This window comes from Aethalodelphis obliquidens, unplaced genomic scaffold (genome assembly GCF_003676395.1).
Source record: "Aethalodelphis obliquidens isolate GAN/ISIS:26980383/991018 unplaced genomic scaffold, ASM367639v1 scaffold41, whole genome shotgun sequence".
NCBI lineage: Eukaryota > Metazoa > Chordata > Mammalia > Artiodactyla > Delphinidae > Aethalodelphis > Aethalodelphis obliquidens.
The window spans coordinates 9,104,822-9,126,934 of record NW_020837985.1 but is presented as its reverse complement, the minus strand read 5'-3'; the positions used below and the strand labels follow the sequence as shown (position 1 = coordinate 9,126,934).

General features: G+C 45.9%; 1 protein-coding gene across 1 annotated transcript in view; it reads left to right on the top strand.

The window, feature by feature from the left end:
* The window catches only part of DNAAF11 (dynein axonemal assembly factor 11), a 122,154-nt gene extending 100,369 nt beyond the window's left edge, over positions 1 to 21,785 (top strand). The window contains exons 18-20 of the mRNA XM_027132489.1: positions 5,870 to 6,004; positions 8,416 to 8,501; positions 20,838 to 21,785. The gene's annotated coding sequence lies outside the window, so the exon portion shown is untranslated. The remainder of the gene's footprint in view (positions 1 to 5,869; positions 6,005 to 8,415; positions 8,502 to 20,837) is intronic.
* The last annotated feature ends 328 nt before the right edge of the window (positions 21,786 to 22,113 follow it).

The window sequence follows — 22,113 nt, the reverse complement described above, 5'->3', positions numbered from 1 at the left end:
TCTTAAGGGGACTATTTATAAAGGTGTGGGGAAGCTTTAGAGGAATCACAAGGACTAGTAATAGTGGGATTGTTACCATCACACTTGGTCACTAGCTGCCCCAGGAAAGGCATAGTCTTGGGTGAGACAGCTCAGTCACATCCCATAGGAGCGAAGAACTGGGGTTGAATGCTAACCACACTCCCTGTAACTGACAGCAAGTTCTTCTTGGGAAAAGCACCTGGGCTGTGCATCTGCGTGTCTACTCCAGTCCTCTCCTTGCCCTGTTCAGATCCACTTCTCAATATGTGTTTGAGGAGTCAGTCCTCCAGGATCCTGGTGGGCTTCTTTTCCTTAGGAGAAACTAGAAAGGGGAAGTTAGTAGGACAAAGTACTCATCTTCCGGTACCACCTTGGTGGTCATTTATCCTTGATTTCTTCTGCTGGTACCAGCTGAATATTACCTTCATCCCCTACTCATCTGTTTTGCCTCTAAGGATGCTACGTTGTATTAAGCATCTCTGTAGGCCTCTGTGTGTCAGACTGACAGTTGTCGTAGTTGCGCCCCCTGGTTTCTGGCCTTTAAGCGCTGCCCCTCTAATACTGGCCACCAATAAGCGCTGGCCTCTATTGGTGTAGGGTCCTACCACCCCCACTGCTATCTGCAAGACAAGTTCTTTCACAGCCTCTTCTACATCAGCCCTGGCCCACAGAGGAGATCCACCACCTTTCATGATGCTGGTGCCCACTCAACAGAGAATCCCTTATGTCTGCAGTAAATGGTTTGTCCTCTGAGCCTTCCTGTGAATCATCTGATGGGTCTTCCCCAACGTAGAAATGGAAAATCAGTTCCAGCCTGCCCACCTCCCTGAGCTTTTCCATCCCTCCCTTCACCACCTGCCATGGCAAGTCTCGCATTTCAACTTTGCTCAGCTTAAGGCACTACTTCTTCTATGCCTCCAGGATCACAAATTCACACCATCTCCCTGAGTGCTTGGCAGGATATTAACTTCTGTAGCTCAGGAGAGTGAACCTGAGTCAGTAAACTCTACCCAATTTTACATTTTGTCCCCCTTGAAGCACCCTTAGATTCAACACCCTTAGAATCAACACCCTTAGAATCCGCTACCATGCGTACTCCCGGGCTTCAGGAGGGAAATGATGGCTACATCTCCATCATGTCTTCAGATTATAAGGGAACCATTTATACCTCCTTCAGAGTCCCTAGTCTTATTTTGTTATATTTATTGTGTTACAAAACTACTATTGCTGCTAATAAAACACACGACCCTATGGACGGGGCAGGGTTTTGTATAATCTGGAGATTTCTCTTTCCCGAGAGGCAAAGAAGGTCCAAGGGACCCCTGCCTGTAGGCATGCTCACAGGAGGTAATCCAGTAAAGAACCCACAGGACAGAGAGAGGGGCGGGGATTGAACCAAGAGAAACTGAGGCAAGACCAGCTTCCTGGAGAAGATGGCCAGTCACAGCTAAGTGACCACATAGATGAGAACAAGAAATGGCTCTGGGATGTGGCCAGTAGGAGGTTTGTGATAATCTGGGCAAGAGCCGGTAGAATAGACAGGACAGTGGGGGCAGCTGGAGGCCTTCCTATTGGTTAACCTCTGTTTTTCTCCTCGTCCCACTGGAACCGAGCACAGTGCTGGCACAGAGGGGGTTAATGTCTGCCAAAGACGAGCAGGGCAATTGGGTGACTCAACGTGGAAGTGATCTCTCCCTTTTTCTGAATTATCACGTGCCTTTTCTCTGTCTCTCCGGATTGCCTTCAATATTAGATTGCGGGTATTTGTGTGCAGGTTTTCATTTCTCTCCTTTCCTAAACTGTCAGCTTTATGAAAGCAGAATCTTTTATTTACGCTAAGGGCCCAGCACAGACTCTTGTACTTATTAGGTGTTCAATAGCATTTGTTCAATGAATGAATGAAGCAGAGTAATGAATGAATGAAAGGTCAATGATGTTCCCTCATCTGATATGCCTTTTACTAAATCTCCTTTTTTAAAAAATTAATTAATTAATTAATTTTGGCTGCGTCGGGTCTTAGTTGTGCCATGCGGGGTCTAGTTCCCTGACCAGGGATCGAACCGGGGCCCCCTGAACTAGGAGTGAGGAGTCTTACCCACTGGACCACCAGAGAAGTCCCCTAAATATACTTTATCGAATATATATTAATCAACATAAATGTATGTAAGGGGTCAAGAGGAAACTCAACATATTAAATATCAAGAACGATCTATGCAAAAGGATTTTTTAAAGGTGTTTTGGAAAAGGAAGCCCAGAAAATGAAAACGTTTTTCCCACCTGTTGTTCCTCATTTATTCATTAATTACCCCAAACTTCTATTTAAATGCTATTAATGTGTCTCCTAAAATTATCTAGTGACTGACATGATAAGGTAACATCTCAGACCTCATGCTGCCGAACCAGCAAGCAGGCTTCTTTCACACCTCACAGCCGATTTCAGAGGTGAGACTAGGTACCCAGGCCTGTGAATATGTGAGACTTTAAAATTACCCTGGGTTCTCAAGCAGCACTCACCCATTAGTTCCCATGGAATGCACGTACATATGCGCTCAGGTGACGTATCTTGTATCCACGTGTCTTATTAGTCTCCCAAGACCTGATAAGCAACTCTCTTTGTTCTCTGGACATCCAAGCTCTTACTATGTCACCTTGTTAAGTAAGTAATACGCCTTCCATCTGAGAAATTCTGGAGCCACCAGTTCAGCTAATACTAGTTTTCTCTTGTGACAATACTCTAAGGAAAATGGCGCTCACTTGCAGAGCGGTTGTGAATATGGGAAGTGCTCAAAAAATATTAGTTCTCTCGCTTCTTTAAAATTGGGAATTTTTCCATAGTGGATTTTTTTGTGCTCCCCTCAGATACCCTGGGACCCCCTCCCTGGTTTCTGCATGCATTGTGCTTTTGCATCTGTTGGCCTGCTCCAGCAGTTCTCTGCCCTGGGGCTACTGGAGCCCTTTGCTTGCAGGTACAGAGAGCAGGAAGGACCTGGGAGTTATGTCTCCCTGGGGTGGGTTTTAGCCCAGGATTGTGTGATGCAGGGTGTCAAAGCCCAGCCCCTTTATCTGAGCAGGGACAGACTCTGAGGCATCCCTTATACGCCGGAGTTTCCTGCAGAATCAGGCTGAAGACTTGGCCTGACATTGAACTCCTGCTTGGCTTCTTTTCCCCTTCCTGTTCTGTCTCCCTGATTCCTTTACCAGCTTCTCCTGGGGACAAGTTCTTGCAAGTTATCTGCGTGTGAGTCCTCATGTCAGTGTCTGCTTCCGGAGAAACCAATCTAAGTCAGTTTTGTTAGGTGGAAAATGCATTTACCAAAACAAAAGGATTGGTCATTAAATAGCCTCTCCCTGGATGTGAAGGGCCAGGGATGCTGCTGCCGAGGTCCAAGTGGTAGCTAGGTGGATCTGAGCAAGGATAGTGCTGGAGGGATGGAGGGGGATGGGCACAGAAAGGAACATATTGTAGAATCCACAGAATCAAAGAGCTGGAGGTGGAGGCAGAAGGGAGGAGGGCGGGTAAGATCCAAGGATGGCTCTACGTCCATGACTCGAGAGGCTGCGTGGACAGTGACCTTGGGAACCAAGTAGCAGGACATGGGGAGGAGGCAAGCTTGAGTGTGAGCGTGTCAGGCTTGTGGGACATCCAGGTGGAAGTCCTTGTCACAGACACAGAGCAGGGAAGCTCCAGGCACGGAGGCAGTGCCTGAAGCTCAGAGTGCTAAGTATATGTATCTGGGCTAAGGAGCTGTTCAAGCAGCAAATACGAAAATCCAAGGGAAAGAAACACACAGGGGCAGCGACACAGACAATAAAAATCAAGCATAAACAAAACAAAACTCTGAATCCCACAAACTAAGCATCCTTCCCAGTAATTTCTGATCTCCTCTGCTCCACGCATTAATCCAAAATATCTTTCCCCTAGTTGACCTAATGTTCTCTTTAAACTTAATATTATTTTTCATTGGTTGTATTTGCCCCATACATGAATATTTCTTGTTGCCTCTTCACCTCTCTGAGGCTCATTTCCCACATCTCTAAAATGAGGGGCTACCTTACAGAGTTGCTATGAGGATCCATGAGATAATTCTTGTGGGTTGCCTAGCATATCTGTTCATGATACGGGCCTGGAAAGTGTCATTGGCTCACTTACCCATTTCACTGGCATGCTTCCTGTCACGTGCTCTTTCTAATAAAAAAAATTACATTAAAAACTTTTAGAAAAAAAAAAAGACTAGGGTTAGAATGACTAGGATGATGATTCAAGTCTGAAAATATAATTAAGCTGTTTTTCACCCAAAATGACTTTGCTGATGAAATATGGTATTGGTAGAGGACTGGGTGTCTAGAGGAAGTGAGGGGGATTTCAGAAGATAGATCACCCCTGGGAAAGGCACACTGAAATAAAATTAGCCTGTGGGGTTTTATAAAAAGATGCCATAGAGAAAGAGAAGGCCCAGGAAGAAGAAGCCATACATCACGTTTTTCATAATTTTTAAAATAGAAAGTCAAGACATTTTTACCATTTTCTGTATACAAGAGACAATTTATGTGGTCATTCTTTTGGGACAAATTGACAATTGTGACAAATTTTTGAGTTCCACTCTTTCTCTCTCCCTCTCCCTTACATGTCTGTTGAAACAAGTAGCTCCCTGGCCTAGATGTGGAAATCATCAAGGGGGTGGGCAGTGCCCTACTTATTTTGCATCCTTGGTGCTTAGAAAGCGCCTGGTAAATAGAAATTTTGAGCCAATAAATGTCTGTTGAATGGCTGAATGATTGATTGAACAAATCAATGAATAGACAATAACATTCACTATCCTCCAGAAGATTACAATACATTGCACAGGAGAGAGCACACCCTTGGAGAGAAAGTTAGATGGTCCAGGGAAATCGAGGGCACAGGCTTTGGAACAGCAATCAGCGCTTCACGTGGGAACAATGCTGAGGTGGGTGATGAGTCTGCCAGGGCTTCAAATACTGTATTAAAAATTAAATCTGCAGTTCATGTTTATTCCATGGTGTGTTTTGCATTCTGGACAATCCTGGCAATATCTGGAGAATTACTGTTTACATCAATTAGAATTCCAGCATGTTTGAGCTGGAAAGCATTGGATTTCTTGGAGGTGGTGCAAATAATCTCAGAAAGTGCTTTCATCAAAGTGAATAACTGTTTTTTGTTTGTTTGTGGGTTTTTTTTTTTTTTGGCCGTACCGCGTGGTTTGCAGGATCTTAGTTCCCTGACCAAGGATTGAACCCGTGCCCTTGGCAATAAAATTATAGAGTCCTAACCACTGGACAGCCAGGGAACTCCTGAAAGTGAATAACTTCGGAATTGAAGGGAATTTAGAGACATCTTAGTTGATCCTCCATATGAAAAATGAGGAAACTGAATTCCAGAAAGGGGAGGTGGTTTGGTCAAGGCCCATGTAATACAGTCCTATAAATGCTGCTTTGACTTCGTTTTGAGGCCTCAGCTAGAGGCTGGTTAGTTCCCCATTCTGAGCAGTGGATTAAGTCCACACCCCCAACCATCTTCTTCACAGGCATCCCACACTCTCCATCACTATGCCCGCCCTAATTGCTCCAGGGTCCGGTCCAGACAACCAGACACAGCCCCGATACCCAAGATCCCACTGAAATTACTCAAATGAGCCAATCCTAACCCTGCTTACCTTGCATCACCTGTTCCTTCCCAAGGAACCCACAGTCAAGGGTCTTGCCCACAGGTCCCCTCCTCTCTCTTTCTGGTGACTGACCCCAGGAGTCCCCTGAGTGTCCCTGTGTGGTGTGCTGTGTTTTCCCCAGGAAACTGTACAACTCCTTTCGGTCTTTCCCTCTTGATCAGCAGCTGGCTGCACCACACCTCGCCCGAGGTCACCTGGTGAAAATGTTCCACCGTGAATTGAGGCCAAGACCAAAGCTCTGATGGAGAAGAATCAAGCCAGAACCCTCCCCTGACTCCTTCTGCCAGCCTCAGATGCCGGTGATGTATTTCTCCCTTAAATATATGATCTAAAATTTTGCTTCCTGAGGCTTTACTCTTCTTTCTCTAGATGCCATTTGGTCTCCTAGGAAAGAAGTCAAACATAATCTCTTACCCAAGTTCCACTGAAGTGAGGGTTCACACCCATCTTTTAGGAAGGATTTTAACCCATCCAGCAAGAGCTGTGGAATTGGACAACACTTGCCCTCCAAAAGTCCTACTTTGTGGCTGACTTAAATAATTTTTGCTGCAAATCTGGGTTGCAGCCTCTGTTTCTTTTAGCTGCTTAATGGGGTTGAGGGATGGCCAAGGGTCCGTCTCCATGAGGAATGTTTCTTCTCCTGCAGGCTGCTTAAACGTGACGCATGCTGCACTTCAGTCAATGCCTAAAGTTCAGGGTCACGTAAGTGACATTTGAGTGGCCTGTCCAAATGGATTTTTAAGAAAAAAACGTCAGTGTCAGTGACAGATATGTGGATAATTGAATTATTAAATACAATTTCCTTTTTTTTCCCCCATGGGCATGCCCCTTACATATTTTTTTAATGATCCATTTCTTAGTGACCAAATAATCACATACATAGAAATCTCTTTGCTTATTTCTCTTCTTTCTTTTTTTGGAATAATAGTATGTTAAATGTGAACCCTTAGGATCCGAGAACTAGTTAGAAAGGAAGTAAATGTCACCTAATCAGATTTCTCACATCTGAAATCTGAATCTACTAAAACTACATTTCTCAATTTTTTCAAGAATAAGAAGTCACTTTTAGGCTCAAAGGATTTCACAGATCCCTGTATAATAGTAGTTGCATTTTTAGTATCCGTGGATTGAGAAGCTACTACAAATTCAGTCACCCCTTTAAATGAAGCTTTATCTTACGAATCATAACCACGTATGTGCACATTGAACAACATATATTGGTGAGAGGGTGGAGAGGATGAAGGTTATGGACTCAAAGACTCTGCAGTTGCTTCACCAACCCTTCCTTTCTGCCGACACTGCACCCCCGAGACTCACACAACCCATGCTGGTTCTCTGAAACATTTCCGCCAAGTAGTTCTGGTTTCTGCCTGTAAATTCCCTGTGCTGGGCATCTCACTACCTCACAAAGAAGCCCTCTGTATCTCTGAGCTGCTCTGCCTAATATTGGCAGCTTCTTTCTAATGTTTAGCTAAAATCCTTCTCTCTGGTTTTCACCCCCTGAGCCCAATGAAGACAATTATCGTCTTTCACATGACAACTCAGCATTCATGCTTTCCACCCCCAGTAGGGCCAGGATGGAGTGGGCCCAGAAAAGGCTGCTCTGAGGGACATACAAAAGGCTAAGGCTCTAAGGGCTGCAAAATTAGTGGGTGCTGCTGTGGACCCATCCTTGGACTCACGTGACTACTGGTATCATGGGGACAGAAGAATCCGAGTCAAGAGTCCCGGCTGACAGTGAAGAAACAGAGAGGTGGAAACTTCACAGCTGACTGGGTCCCAGGGATTCCAGGCTGATAGGAGATGATTATGATGAGGAATTTATCAACCCAGTGGTGAAAGGTGGCCAAAAATTAGGTCCCAAGTAAATCTTTGAACTAACATCTGGATGTAGTGGGAAAAGTATTCAGATGAAAACCACCAGACCTAAAAGAAACTTACTGCAGATCTCTTCACGCAACCTCAAGATGTTCTTATCCATGTTCTCACTGGTATGATTCCATATTTATAAGATCACATGTGTACACACACGCGTGTGGGCACACACACACACACACACACACACACACACAGCATGTTTCTATTCTTGCTGATTTCTTTAGTGATGGAACACATGACTTTTCAGCTAGCACGTGACTCCCTTAGCTATGAGTGGGTGATCAAAGGGAATATAGTGTCCTAGAAATTCCCATGTCCTTCTTCCCACTCTTCCTTTGACCCTCCTCCCAGGCTCCCCTGTTTCTAAATAAACATACCCAGGTCACTGAAAGTTTTTAAGACCCCCCCCCCCGCATCTTCCAAGTTTCTCTTTTCTAAATATGTTCCTTTGGCCAAAGCACAGTACTGAGAATTTAACCCGTGACTCCACATGTGGACTGAATAAAATGGAATCTTCAATGTCCTCCCTTTATTGCTAGTAGCCCACATGTTGTACACAGACCACATTCTGCACAAGAGGCTAAACACCCACCCCATCTCATGCCCAACCAGGCAGGAGAGCCCAGTGGTTAAGAACAAGGGCCTGGACTCAGACCCACCTGGTCTCGACACCTGTCTCCTCGTCTCTCTCTGTGAGTCATTCAGCCTCTCCAACCCCAGTATCTACCATCCTGAAAGGCTGGATTTGGGTGAAGGTTTGCAAAAAGAATCCTGTTTTTTTCTCATTCAAACACCTTCCATTTGTTAATTTATTCCACACATATTCTTCCAGACAGTGTTGATGCGGAATGAACAAGACAAACTTCACCCTGGTCTGATGGAACTTACCTCCTAGAGGTGAAAATGGACAAAAAAGCGGTAGGTAATTGAATGAGTGATATGTCAGGTTGCGATTAGTGCCAGGTATGAATATTATATGGACTGAGGGGATGGAGGTTACAGACGGTGCTTTTTATTTTTTTTAATTTATTTATTTTTGGCTGCATTGGGTCTTCGTTGCAGTGCGTGGGCTTTCTCCAGTTGCTGTGAGCAAGGGCCACTCTTCGTTGCGGTGCACGGGCCTCTCATTGTGGTGGCTTCTCTTGTTGTGGGGCACGGGCTCTAGGCACACGGGCTCAGTAGCTGTGGCTCGCAGGCTCTAGAGCGCAGGCTCAGTAGTTGTGGCGCACAGGCTCAGTAGCTGTGGCTCGCAGGCTCTAGAGCACAGGCTCAGTAGTTGTGGTGCACGGGCTCAGTAGTTGTGGCTCGCAGGCTATAGAGCGCTGGCTCAGCAGTTGTGGCTCACAGGCTTAGTTGCTCCACAGCATGTGGGATCTTCCCGGTCCAGGGCTCGCACCCATGTCCCCTGCACTGGCAGGCAGATTCCCAACCACTGCGCCACCAGGGAAGCCCAGACAGTGCTATTTTAGCTGGGATGGTCTGAGGAAGCCTCAAAGCACAAGCTGCTTGTAGGAGCGAGGGTCTGAGTGTACAGGTAAGTCACAGAAAGTCCGACGTAAACAGGCCTCGTCAACGAGGAAGCGTGCATCTCACATAAGGAGAGTTACGTTCACCGCATTCAGGGCTGGCCTCACTCAGAGGCTGCAGCAATGGTCTGAGTGGCACAGCCCATCAGGGCTGCATGGACAGAAGAAAGAAGACCAGCTCCTCCAGGGGTTCATTTTAAGGGGAGAGGAAGCCATTTCCCAGAAGCTCTACTCAAGGCTTGCTTCTCACGTCTCAGATCCTAGAATTAGGTCAAATACTTGTTCCGGAACAAGTCATTGGCAGGAAGAAGTAATTACACAGTTGGCCTGGGCTTTTCCAATACAGGCACCACCAGCCAGGCCTTCATTCGACAGTTCGTATATGTCAGACACTCTGTTCAGCATACAGGTAGAGTCCTCTCCTCAAATTTAAAATCCTATGAAGACTTTGAAGCCTACATTTGTCCATCCACGTTCCATGCATGCATGCGCAGTGTGTTATCATGGGCAGGAACACAGCCAGACCTGGAGCAGTCTCTTCTTACCCCTCAAGACCTTGGCATCCTGGGGTATTTACTTAGCCTCTGAAGTCTCTGTTTCCTGATCCAAGAAATGGATGAAAATAATCACCCCTTCCTCATAGGATCGCTGTAAGATGGAGCTAGGGGCAGCACAAAGTAATTGCTCACTTAGCACGTCAGTGACGCGCAGGGCAGGGCAAGGGCGCCTCAAGCGAGATGCCAGGACCGCAGGTCCCTGCCTGGGTGCCTGGCTTGCCTCACCCGTGCCCAGGCCCTGGGTGGACATCAAACACGTATTGACCTTCTAGTTATGTGAGACTGTGCCGTCGACACCCTTTGGTCAAAGGCCACTAGGAACATACCTGGAGTTGAGCAAACCAGGTATCCTACTTGTTGCAGGAGTGAGAAGGCAGAGCACAGGGAACCGTGGGGAGTCTCAGTAAAAGGGGACCAGAAAGAACCTGTTCTAGGATTTGGGCCTTGTTTGGGGATTTGGGGCCCAGTAAAGACACAGGGGTCAACTCTAAGTTGGGTGTTGTTAGAAAGTGGGGACAATTTACGTTTGGGTTTCTCAATAAATCTCAATCTATAGGGAGGGGAGCCTAGAGCGAGGATAAGACTGGGATTGGAAAAGAGGTCACAGTCGCTCATTGTAGCCAAGAGGTGGGGATGTTTAATATTTAGTGGGTGGCCCAGGGACATCATTTTGACCTGTTCCCAGACAAGATTATGAAGTGGCCCTGTTTTGTATCACTTTCCCATAGTCTCAGAGTAACCTTGTAGGATGCTGGTGTCCTGGAGAAGGTTTATGTCCAGCAGCAGAGGGATCTGGCCTTGCCGTGAGGGCCCAGCCAGTTTCTGGATGGTTTTTCTTTCTTAGTACTAGACAATGGAGGCCAAACATTAAGTCCCTGCCCTCAAGAAACTCATAGCCTGGAGGGAGGCAAACATTTACAATACTGTATGAGGATAATGCATTTATCATTACTGCAATAATGGAGGTGTTATATCTAGATGGGGGGGCTCATGGGAAGCAAAGGGGAGCACCAGCGAAAGCTTCTGCAAAGGAGGGTATATTCCGCTCGGGACAAAGGATGAGAAAGAGAAAGAGACAAAGGAAACCCTCCCTGAGTGTGGCCGGCTGTGCTCCAAATTATAAATTCAACACAAGCCCCAGCAACTTTGCAACTGTAGACGTTTTCTTCTCTCTCTTTCCAGGAAGAAAAATAGCCCTTCTATTTTCATCTTTGGAATCGCCATTTGTCATTCTCAAGGTGCCTCGGTGCCTTTGTCTCTGGTGTCAGCTGGCAGCAACGTTGCTAAAAATAGCTGGCGCAGGGAATCGCTCTACACACTGAACATTAAAAATAGAAAGGGAAGCACTGATGTGAATAATGCATAGGAGAGAATCCCGCTCGCGCTGGCCTCCAGGTTCTCCGGGGGCCTGGCTGCTGGGCAGAGCCCTGCAGGGCAGGGGAGGATCAAAGCATTTGTTCCGCTCCTGCTTCAGTGAAAGGGCAGCCCGCAAATGACAGCTTGCCCCTCGGCCTGCCTGGGCCTGCGAAGGCTGAGAAGAAATGAAGGCTCGGACCAGCATTCTGGAATGCAGATCTGCTGTCTAATTTATAAGCAGAAATTCAAATGCCATCCACGACCAGCACAAAGGAGGGGTGGGTCTGTGACATGGCAGTGAGGACATGCCCTATGGGAAGCCATGGAGTTTCTTTAAAAAATATCCTGCTGGCCAATCAGAACCCATCTGCAAGGGGAGCTTGTTCTGCAATCCCCAGATTAGGATTTCTGCAAAATGCAATAGCTGTTCAAAGTCAAGACCCGACTGCATCAGCCAGAGGGGAGCTCCCGCCACATCCAAGAACGTCGTAAGTTCCTCATCAATATTGATGAATAACCAAATGTTCTTAGAAGGATACACAAAAAACCTCCCTTTACACTGACTCATTTGCCATGACCAGACACTAGTTTTATTTCTGGCAGTCCCAGACTGTCAGCACTGAAATAACTCAGAGACTGGTGCGTAGAGTGCAGGGTGAAGTCCCGAGAAGGGAAGAAGGTATCTCAGGTCACTCAGAGGCGAGGCTGACCTCCCCCTTCACTGCCCCTGATTTGCCTTCCCCAGCGGTTGCCTGCTGAGTCACCTCTTCAAATCCTCATGCAATAGGAGCCTTGTTCCCAAACGCAGAACAAGCCTTGATGCAGGTAGAATTCACTGTGTCTGACCCAGCACATACATCAGAGGTGGTATGCAGTCCCTTCGTGGCCCTGAACTGTGGGACTAGGGCAGCCCATGGACCCCCAGCATTGCCCTGGAGTACAGGGTCTCTGCTGCATCCATCTAGCAAGCTGGGTTTTAATCTGATCCAATAGTCTTCCTAGCTCTCCTAAGAGAAAGGTAACTGCTATTACAGAGATCGTCTCTCCTTCCTCAGGGGCGGGGGCTTCATTCTCAACCCACATCCAGCATCCTCGTCGAATGGCTAAGGACACAGCTTTGGAACCAGCCTGGGCTCAAATCCAGTTCTGTCCTTGACCGTCTGCTCCACTTTGAGCAGCATGCCTGACATCTCCAGGCTCCTATTTCCTGCTCCTGAAGTGGGACCAATACCACTGATTTACCAGGGCTGTTACAAAGCCAAGACCACAAATGAGAAAGGTTGACCACAGTGACCACACACAACTGGCGCTCCGCAGACAGCAGTGCCTCCTGTTTCCCAGAGCTTCAATGTCTGCACTGCAAGCCTCTCGGTTCCGACTGAGAGCTGGCTTTGAATCCCAGGTCTGTGACACTACCTCGGTGGCCTTGGGTAACGGGCATCCATCTGCTTGCTTGTAAATGAAGACCATCAAGCCTCCCTTGGTGGCTGTGGAGCAGGTTAGTGAGATGACAGGATACAGGGCAGCTGTGATGACATCGAGCCCTCAGGCCTTCAGGATGTGAAAACCGTTTTCCTTGTAGGGGCCATAGAACCGGCCTGGCATATGCTTAAATTGGTGGCAGGTCAACTTTTATTTTCCTGTCTTTCCCTCATCATTCACTTATTCAGTCATTCTTTTACTCATTCATTTACTCTTTTATTTATTTATTAATTCATTTGTCAAATCCCCAAAACATATACCCTGGGCTGGGTCCTATACTGCTTACTGCATTACCAGAGAGGAATAAGACATGCCCCTGACTTTGATGGGGGCCCCTAAGAAGGAAGGTCACCCTGGCAAATGTTCATCAAGAACCTTGAAGATTCCATGGGCCTCTCCTATCCTTTTCCTGTTTTGATTTTTGTCTCCTACTATCCAGTAAAGTGGGTGAGGTAGACAGAATAGTGTTTCCAAAGATGACCACGGCCTAATCCTTGGAAAATGTGAATGTTACCTTCCATGGCAAGAGGGACTTTGTGGATGGGATTAAGTTAAGCATCATGATACAGGGAGATAACCCTGGATGATTGGGTTGGGCCCTCAATGTAAGGACAAGGGTCCTTAGAAGAGGGAGGAGGGAGATCTTATTTCAGAGACAGAGAAAGTAAAATATGACATTGGAGGGCAGAGGTTGGAAGAGACTGGAGCCATGTGGCCAAGGAATGCTGGCAGCCTTGGAAACACAGAAACATGTTTGGGAACATGGAAAGAACACCAAATACCCATTCCTAATACTCACACTGTACCTTAGAGGAAAACTACACTGGATTCATACACAGTGAGAAAACATTCAATGAATCAGCCCTCTAGGATCGGAGCAAATAGAACATCTACCCAGAGCTACCTAAGCAGGGGACAGATGGAAACAAATGACACAATGACTCAGCAAATACAGTACAGAAGAAAAAACTACACTCCTGAAAGGAACACAGCAAGCAGAAGTCAGACAAAGACCCCAAACTATGAGGAAACATAACTCAGGGAAGGGAAGGGAATGTGTCATAATTGTTTCAGGCTATAGAATGACTTAATAAGACCATGAATTTAAAATTTTAAAGTTCAAACAAAGAAATACTGAAACAACAGGAGGAGATGAATCAAGAAAATTTAGACATAGGGCCCCAGTAGGAAACAGAAGGCACTCTGCTGGGATTCTGAAGAAATTGAATCAAGGGTCCACTTACAGGGTGAGGGATGTCATTGAGGAATGTGAAAGCACCCAAGTACTGGTGACAGTAGGAAGCTGTCCCCAGCCCCAGGCCTGCGAGGGCAGGAGAAAGAGCTGGTGTTACCAGAAGCATGAAAGAAGGGCCTCACCAGCTGCAGAGGATGCTGGGAAAGATGTATTCTTAGTTGGGTGCGTGGTTACATTGAATGAAATTAAGGTTCTATAGCTGAGAAAAAAAGGGGAAGATGTGTATTGGGTGGCCACACACTATCTCTGTCACAAATAGACAAACTTTCTTCACTCAGCAAGTACCGAGAGCTTTGTGAAGGAGGAGGGGAAGGAGAAGGAAAGACAAACGTGACACAGACGCCAATATTCAGCGACTCACAGTCTAACGGGGAGACAGATATGTAATAAATGAGTTTATTAGAGTCTCTGCTGCCCTCTTTAAAGTGTGTCTAAGGATTGACATATACACACTACTATTTTAAAATAGGTAACCCACAAGGACCTACAGTATAGCCCGGGGGACTCTGTTCAATATTCTGTAATAACCTAAATGAGAAAAGAATTTGCAAAAGAATAAATATGAGTATGTGTATATCTGAATCACTTTGCTGCACACCTGAAACTAACACAACATTGTAAATCAACTAGAATCCAATATAAAATTTAAAAAGAATGTATTGAGGTTAGTAAGCATAAAGAAAATTAATGAATGGTAACTGGATATATACCAAGTTGTATTGAAACCGAATGTTGAATCCTTTTTTAAATCAGGATAAGGAAGCAATTTTTTTGGTATTTTTCAAATGTTTTTAGAGCTGTTCTATTCAGTTATGCACTAATACATCCTATTAAACACAAACTGATTTAAGATGTGAAAAAAAAAGTGTGCCTAAGGAGATGGGGGGTACAAAGAGGGCCGTTGTCTGCTGACCCTAGAGTTTGGTGGACACACATCTCTTGAAGGGAGTGGCCTTTGAAAACATGGAGATTTTCTCCAGGAAAACCTGGAGGGGTAGTGGGAATAATTAAGAAGGGGAGAAATGGTACCCCACGTCTGGGGGACAGCAGGCCTGGAGTCTGGCAGGAATGTATGAGGGGAGATGGGACAGGAGAGGTGGGCCAGAGACGTGTTGTGAAGGGTTTGCATGCTGCGCTTACGTTGGAGTCTCTCATACATGGAGGGGACAGTCTGCTTCTGTGAATTGGTGGTAATAATAGTGTCTACTTCACTGGGCTGTGTCGAGGATTCAACGGAATGAAACAGTGAGTCCCCAGCAAATTCTAGTTATAAATACTGAGAGGCTAGGAGGTCCCTTGTCGTTAACAAAGGCTGGACCACCTCTTAGTGGGAGACCAGGGGGAGTCAAAGGAAGCAAATGCCTGCAAACGAGAGGGCCTCTTAGGACTTGGTTGAAATTTTCTTTCTAGGCAGAAATTTTGTTTTGATTTGATTTCGTGTAAAAGATGTTGCTGATACGGCCACTTCAGAGATGGAGGCTTCTGCGATAATTTTTGACACACTTTCCTTGAAAAGCTCTTAAAGGCTTCCTTAAAATACATTTTGCTGAGATTGAAAATGAGTCCCGTCTATCTGCTCCCAGCTGTCTGGACCAGGGGTTGTTTCTGCCTCAGCCAGTTTTTTGAAGCCGTTAGAGGGACAAAGTGTGTTACTGGCTGCGGCTCCGGAGGAGGCTTGGGTCAGGGAGATGCTCTTCCACAGCCGATGGGCCACGGGGGTGTCCAGCTCCCTCACCTCCCACAGGAAGCAGCTCCTGGGCGGGGGCTGGTGGCAGTTTAGTTATCACAGTGTTTCAGGCCAACACCATGGCTGAGAAGATAAAGAACCATCCTTTAATTTCCTTCCAATGTTTGGTATTTTTAAGAAATTGAGGTATCACTTTCATATAGAAAAGTGAGCACATCATTAACGTACAGCTTGATTTTTATAGATGGATACCCCCATGTAACCACTGCCAAGGTCAAGACATAGAGCATTTTCATCAACTCGGAGATGCCCTTGTGCTCTTCCCAAGTCCTTACGCCCACCCACCAGAGGTAAATGCTATTCCGACCTCCAAAACCATCCATTAGTTTTGCACATTCGTGTTCTCTGTATCAATGGAATCGTACCGTGTGCGGTCCTTTGCTTTTGGTTCTTCTAATGCAGGTAAGGTCTCTGAGGCTCCCCTATGTTTTAGTGTATATCAGTAGCTTGTTCTTTTACATTATTGTGTAGTAGCCAACTTTACATCTAGATTATCATTTTCTAAAGTTAAAAACTTGACACTTATACAAATGTAAATTTGCCGTGTATCAAAGATTTTATTCAACTCATTAATTAATGAGTGAATCAGTAAAACACTAAAAACAGGTTCCAATGAGGATGTGACTTCCGGAGATTTGTATTCTCTACCAGATAGAATTTGTTGGTATTGTTGTGAACAGGAATAATTTTAGTTGCTATGAACAGGAAGCATTTGCATTGTTATCTGTTTTCCATAACTTACTATCCTTCCAGAGCTGTAAAGTCACAGAATCAATAGAAAGAAAGGTATATTCCCTATACATTCAGAAAACCCCTGGACCACACCCAGCACTGAGCTAGAAGATTACCTAGGGATCTCTTTGGCTCTGTACCAAGTCTTAGAAAATATTTCCTGACAGTGTGAACATACTTCAATTTATTTATCCATTTGCTTGTTGATGACCATTTGAGTTATTTACAGTTTGGAGTTATTATGAATAAAGCTACCATGAGCATTTTGTGTGTGTGTCTTTTTGTGGACATGTGTATCACTTCTCTTGAGTATACACCTAGGAGTGGAATTGCTGGTTCATAGAAAACTTGCACCTTTCTCTTTCGTAGATACTCCTGAGCAGTTTTCCAAAATCGTTGTACCATTGTAAATTCTCCCTTGCCTCCCAGATGTGTCTGATAATTCCAGTTGCTCTGCTTCCTTGCTAACATTTGGTGGTGGCAGTGTTTTTCATTTGAGCCATTCATGGGTTGTGCAGACCCATCAGTTTTTATCACTTAAGTCAGGAGTTTTTCAACTTCCATGTGTATAAGAATTACCTGGGCTGTTCATTTAAAATGTGGATGCACAGGTCCCAGCCCACCTCCAGAAGTTTTGATCTAGTAGTTCTGGCTCAAGCTCAGAAATCTGCATTATTAACCAGCACCTTATTACTAAGGCTTCAGTAGTTGTGGCTCGTGGGCTCTAGAGCACAGGCTCAGTAGTTGCGGCGCACGGGCTTAGCTGCTCCACGGCATGGGCGATCTTCCCAGACCAGGGCTTGAACCCGTGTCCCCTGCATTGGCAGGCGGATTCTTAACCACTCCACCACCAGGGAAGCCCTCTATTTCTGTTTTGCAAATAAGTTCATTCGTATCCTTTTCTAATATTCCCCATATAAGAGATACCATATGACACGAGATAAAGTCTTAAGCAAAATCCCAATGTATAAAACAGATCATAATTAAGCAAGGGCTAGGAGCACAGCACCAGCCTGTGTACCTCCTCTGAGCCCTGGTGTCCTACTTCCACCTGTAACCTCCCCTGGGCCCCAGGACAAGGGCTTGTGAACCACAGGCCCCCAGCACTGTCCCTAAGAGGCCTGAGCACAGACATGTGATTTATATAACATGCCATTTTTATTTGTTTAAGAAAACATCCACCCCTAAACTTTGGATTCTCTTTTCTTTAAACCTAAATATAACCTGAGAGTAAAGTGTAACCTGGGTGTGGGGAGAGGGAGAGCAATTGGATGGCCCAGGAGCTATGAACTAGAAGTCACAGTAACAGTGAACCGAGGGCAGAAAAAGCAGGTGGCAAAGGGCAGAAATATTATTCAGGAGGGAATTACCCCTACACCCCAAATAAATCAATTTTACATGCGGGTGTTCTCTTATCCTCAGATGGCAAGCTGATTAAAGCAAGAGAACACTTCTAGCATCCTTCGCCATGCTCATGGCCTTTCATTGTCCAGCTGTGTGACCTTTGGCCAATCACGTCATCTCTCTCATCCTTAGTTTTAACATCTGTGCAATTGTATCAAGAGTACCGACCTCGGTAGGAAGAACAAGGATTAAGGGAAATGCATGGTGCCCGTGAGAGTCCCAGGCCTCAGGAGGCGCTCAGCAAAAAATGTTTCCTCCCCTGGACCCCCGTTGAGTCAAGTGTACACCCTGCAGATCCACCAGCCGTTTCAGAACTATTATGGTGACAGTGGTGTGACTTTCTTCTCTGCTTTCCTGCTGGGACCGGGAAGAGCCACCGCATCCCCTGCATAGGTGAAGGGAGGAAGGGCCAGGATGACACCAGTAGGAGGGACTGGAGAGAAACATATGAGTACAGCAAATTCTATAAACGTGGGAGGATGAGATCGTCGTACCATCGACTTCAGGAGCAGGAGCAGCGCCCAGCTAGACACAGGGGTAGGTACGTGGAAAGCTGCAATTTTAGCTGGCTTGTAATAACAATCATCGCTAAAATGTATCGAGCGCTTAGTGAGTGTGCCAACCGCTGGGATAGGCAACTTGCTCATTTATCCTCACACCAACCCTACGGCATAGGTGCGCGCCCTTGTTATCTTACAGATGAGGGAATTGGGGCACTTGGGGCTTATGGACCTTCTCCAAGGTTACTCAGCTACTAGACAGTGCAATTGTGCTCACCTGGGTTCACACGGCAGTACCAGTTAGGGTGTAGGTTTAGTGGCTGTCACAGAGGTTCAAATACCGTTGCCTAAACAAGTCAGAAGTTAATTTTTCTCATGTGTCAGTCTTAATGGAAGCTGTCAGAGGCCGGGTCCCTTTGACCTTATCACTCAGCCCTCCCTAGGGGTACGGCCCCATTTGTGTGGTCCCTGAAAACTCACCATCACATCCTCCTCCCGGGTGGCAAGAAAGGGGTGAGGGGAAGGCGAGGCACTTTGCCTCCATCACTTCTGCTCTCACACCATTGACCTGGACTCGGTTAGGAGGTCTTATCTAGCACCAAGAGGGGTGTGTGAATACCTGTTTTAAGTTAAAATCAACTGTTGTTATTATTAATGTAATAGTAAATAAAGGAAGATGCATTAGCGGACAGCCTCTATCTTGTAGTGAGAGGTATTGGGCAGAATATGACCAGGACTTTCACATCTAAGACAAAATATAAGCTGCAGCATAAACAAACGTCTTGCAGGCACCTACCATGTACAGGGAAACATACGACAAGCCATGGATAGAAGACTTACGAGGTATAACTCTGAAGACACAAGGATAGCATGAGCTGAGAACCTTCTGAGTACCTGAAACTGGGCTGGACACTTCCAAGACATCATGTCCTACAATTGTCTCCACACAGCAGTTGAGAGATGAGAGCATTCAGGCTCAAAGAGGTGAAATGACTTGCTGAAGTTCACGCGTCTAGTAAGCGGTCAGATCAAGATTCAAGATTCCTGTGTGACCCTGGGCAGGTTACTTAACTTCTCTGTACCTATGACTTCCTCATCTCTAAAGCGGAGAAAATGGTACCCACCCTACAGGACTGCTGTAGGTGGTGGATGCTCTAACGTACTTAAGATGCTGGGTAGAAGGTTGGGCCGGTAGCAAACCCTCGGCAAATGGTTAGATGTTATTACTGTTGTTATTAACGTTATTGTTAATATTAGTATTAGTGTTATCTTTCCACTCTCCCACCCTGCATCCAGTCCTAATCCAAGTGTGGTAAATTCTGTATTAGGAATACAGAAAGCTAAGGATGTCCACGGAGATGGTGGGATCCTTTGAAGTCTAAAACATAAGAAAGACTCATAAAGGAAAAGAATTCGCTGGACTTTGAAAGAAGGGTAGGATTTTAAAAGGCAGAGGAGTGAGGCTGGATGAAGAAGGCATTCCGGGGAAGGGGATGAGCTTGGGAAAAGGCATCTGGAAAGGCACTGGTAAGGGCGTCATGGGGTAGTGAAGTGGGATAGGTGAGGGGAATGAGTGGGAGACAAGGCGGGATGGCGAGGGACGGGGGAAGCACGGAGCTAATTTAAAGAGGTTGGCCTTTTACCTGAAGGCAGTGGAGAGCCCTGGAGGGTTTTGATCAGCTCTGCGCCAGAGGAGGATTGCCATGGCAACAACTCTGGGGAAAGATGGGCAGGTGGAGAGGCCAGCTCAGTAACGAGAGCCATGGTTTAGCTAAGAGGTAATGAGGATCCGAATTAGAGCTACGGCTTTGGGAAAGACTGGGAGGGAACCAAATCAGGACAGTGTGTGGAGGGGGAGCTAAAGGATCACAGTGGCTCTGTGTGTAGAGGGTAAGGCGGGTGGAGCAGTGAAGCTGGAATGCTTAAGCCCACTGTCTGAAGCCCAGGCTCCATATAACTTAAGCCTCATAGCATATGATGCTCTCTGCCTGCTGTGACAAATTGAGAAATTATTGCTTTTTATTTTTTTCTGGCTGGTTCTGGTTAGCCCCGAAACTATTCATTCACTCCCTCACTTGTTCATTTGTTAATGCATGTGCTCAGAGTTTATGTTAAGCAAGTTCAATTGGTAAAGAGATCCAATGTGCTTTAGACGACAATTTCTATGAGCAAGGTATAGAGAGGGCTCTTGTGACAAAAGAAGTCCTGCTAGAAACCGGATATCTGTGTTCCCCCTAAATTCCTATGTTGAGGCCTATTCCCCCAATGTGATGGTATGAGGGGTGGGGCCTTTGGAAGGTGATTTAGGTCATGGGGCTGGAGCCCTCATGAATGGGATTAATGCCCTTATACAAGAGACCCCAGGGAGTCCCCCTTTCCCTTCTGCAATGTGACAACACAGCCAGGAGACCAGGAACATTCACCAGATGCCGAACCTGCTGGTGCCTTACTTTGACTTTCCCAGTCTCCAGAACTGTTAGAAATAAACTCCTATTGTTTATAAGTCACCTAGTCTATGGTATGCTTTTATAGCAGCCAGAACAGACTAAGACAGGCCCCCAAATACACTGGTTTGAACAAGCCACAATTAATTTATCTTCCTTATTTAAGTTTAAAGTCAGTTCAGGTATGGTGTGAGGGCCTGATGGTGAAGGGAAATTAGCCTACTTCTAACTCATTCTGCCATCCTTAACAGGTAGCTTCCATCTCGAGATCCGGAACGGCTGCTCCAGTGGCCGCTGTCATGTCTACACTCAAACCAGCAAGAAAAGGGGAAAGCAAGGGGAGGACTCCTCTTCCCTTAAAGGTTGTGACCCAGAAGGTGAACACATCACTTCCATTTACATCCCACAGCTGGAACTTTTTCCCATGATCACATAACTGCAAAGGAGGCTGACAAAGGTACTCTTGAGTTGGGTTGGGTGTCCACGTACAGATACGAAACCTACCACCAGGGAATAAGGGGATGTTGGCAAACAAATACAGTCTCTGCTACTCTCCTATATCCCCGTGCCTACTAAATTCAGCGAACTTAGAAGGGGCTGATCCATTTGCGTGGTGAGTTAACGAAAACCTCATGATAGGTTCTGGGATACCAAGATGAAATAATATACTTTCTGTTCTGAAGGAGCTTTTAGTCAATACCGGGGGCTAGACAAGTAAAGAAACAAAGACAATGAATTGTATCAGGTGGGATAGCAGCCTGTGCGGGTCACAGTTTAAACAGTCACAAAGGAGAAAGGCAGCACATCCATCTGGGGCAAGAGAGGTCAGAAAAGACTCCATCAAGAAGGTGGTGCTCAGCTGAGTCTGAAAGCTGAGTCGATGTTTGTCTGGGGAGCCAGGCGAGGAGAGCCGTTCAAGGACGCAAGAGAAGAATGTCAGCAAAGACAGGAAGATTTAGAACAACCTGGTACATTCAGAGGAGGGCAAGTGGGATGGGAGAGAGATGGCAAGAGAAGACGATGGGATGGAGGAGGTGCGTGGGGACCAGGTCTGGGGACCTTAGTCTTTATCCCATAGGAAATGGTGGCCCATTGAACAGTTTCAAATACAGATGTTTAATGTGTCAGGGGTGCAATTACATTTGCATTTTTGGAAACTTGCTTTAAGTTTGTGGGGCGATGAACTAACAGTAGGGACAGGACCGATGAACTAACAGTAGGGACAGGACCGGCAATAGGAAGCAAAATATCGCAGAAGCTTAGTTTTTCTTGGTGAGTCTTAAAGTTTGATGCAAATCTAACTGTCAATAGTCTAATATACCTCAGAAATACCTCATAAAGCTAGAAATACTTTATCTGAAATTAATTAAAGTTGCAGTTGACTATTTTAAGACCAAGTCTGGTTGATAGTTGTTTTCTGTCATCAGTTTTATTTCCAGTGCTCAAATTTTGACTTGCTCTGTTTGTGTCTGCCTCTCCTGCTGAAGATTGTAAAGAGGAGGAAGATGTTTAGAGAAGAGCTGTGTA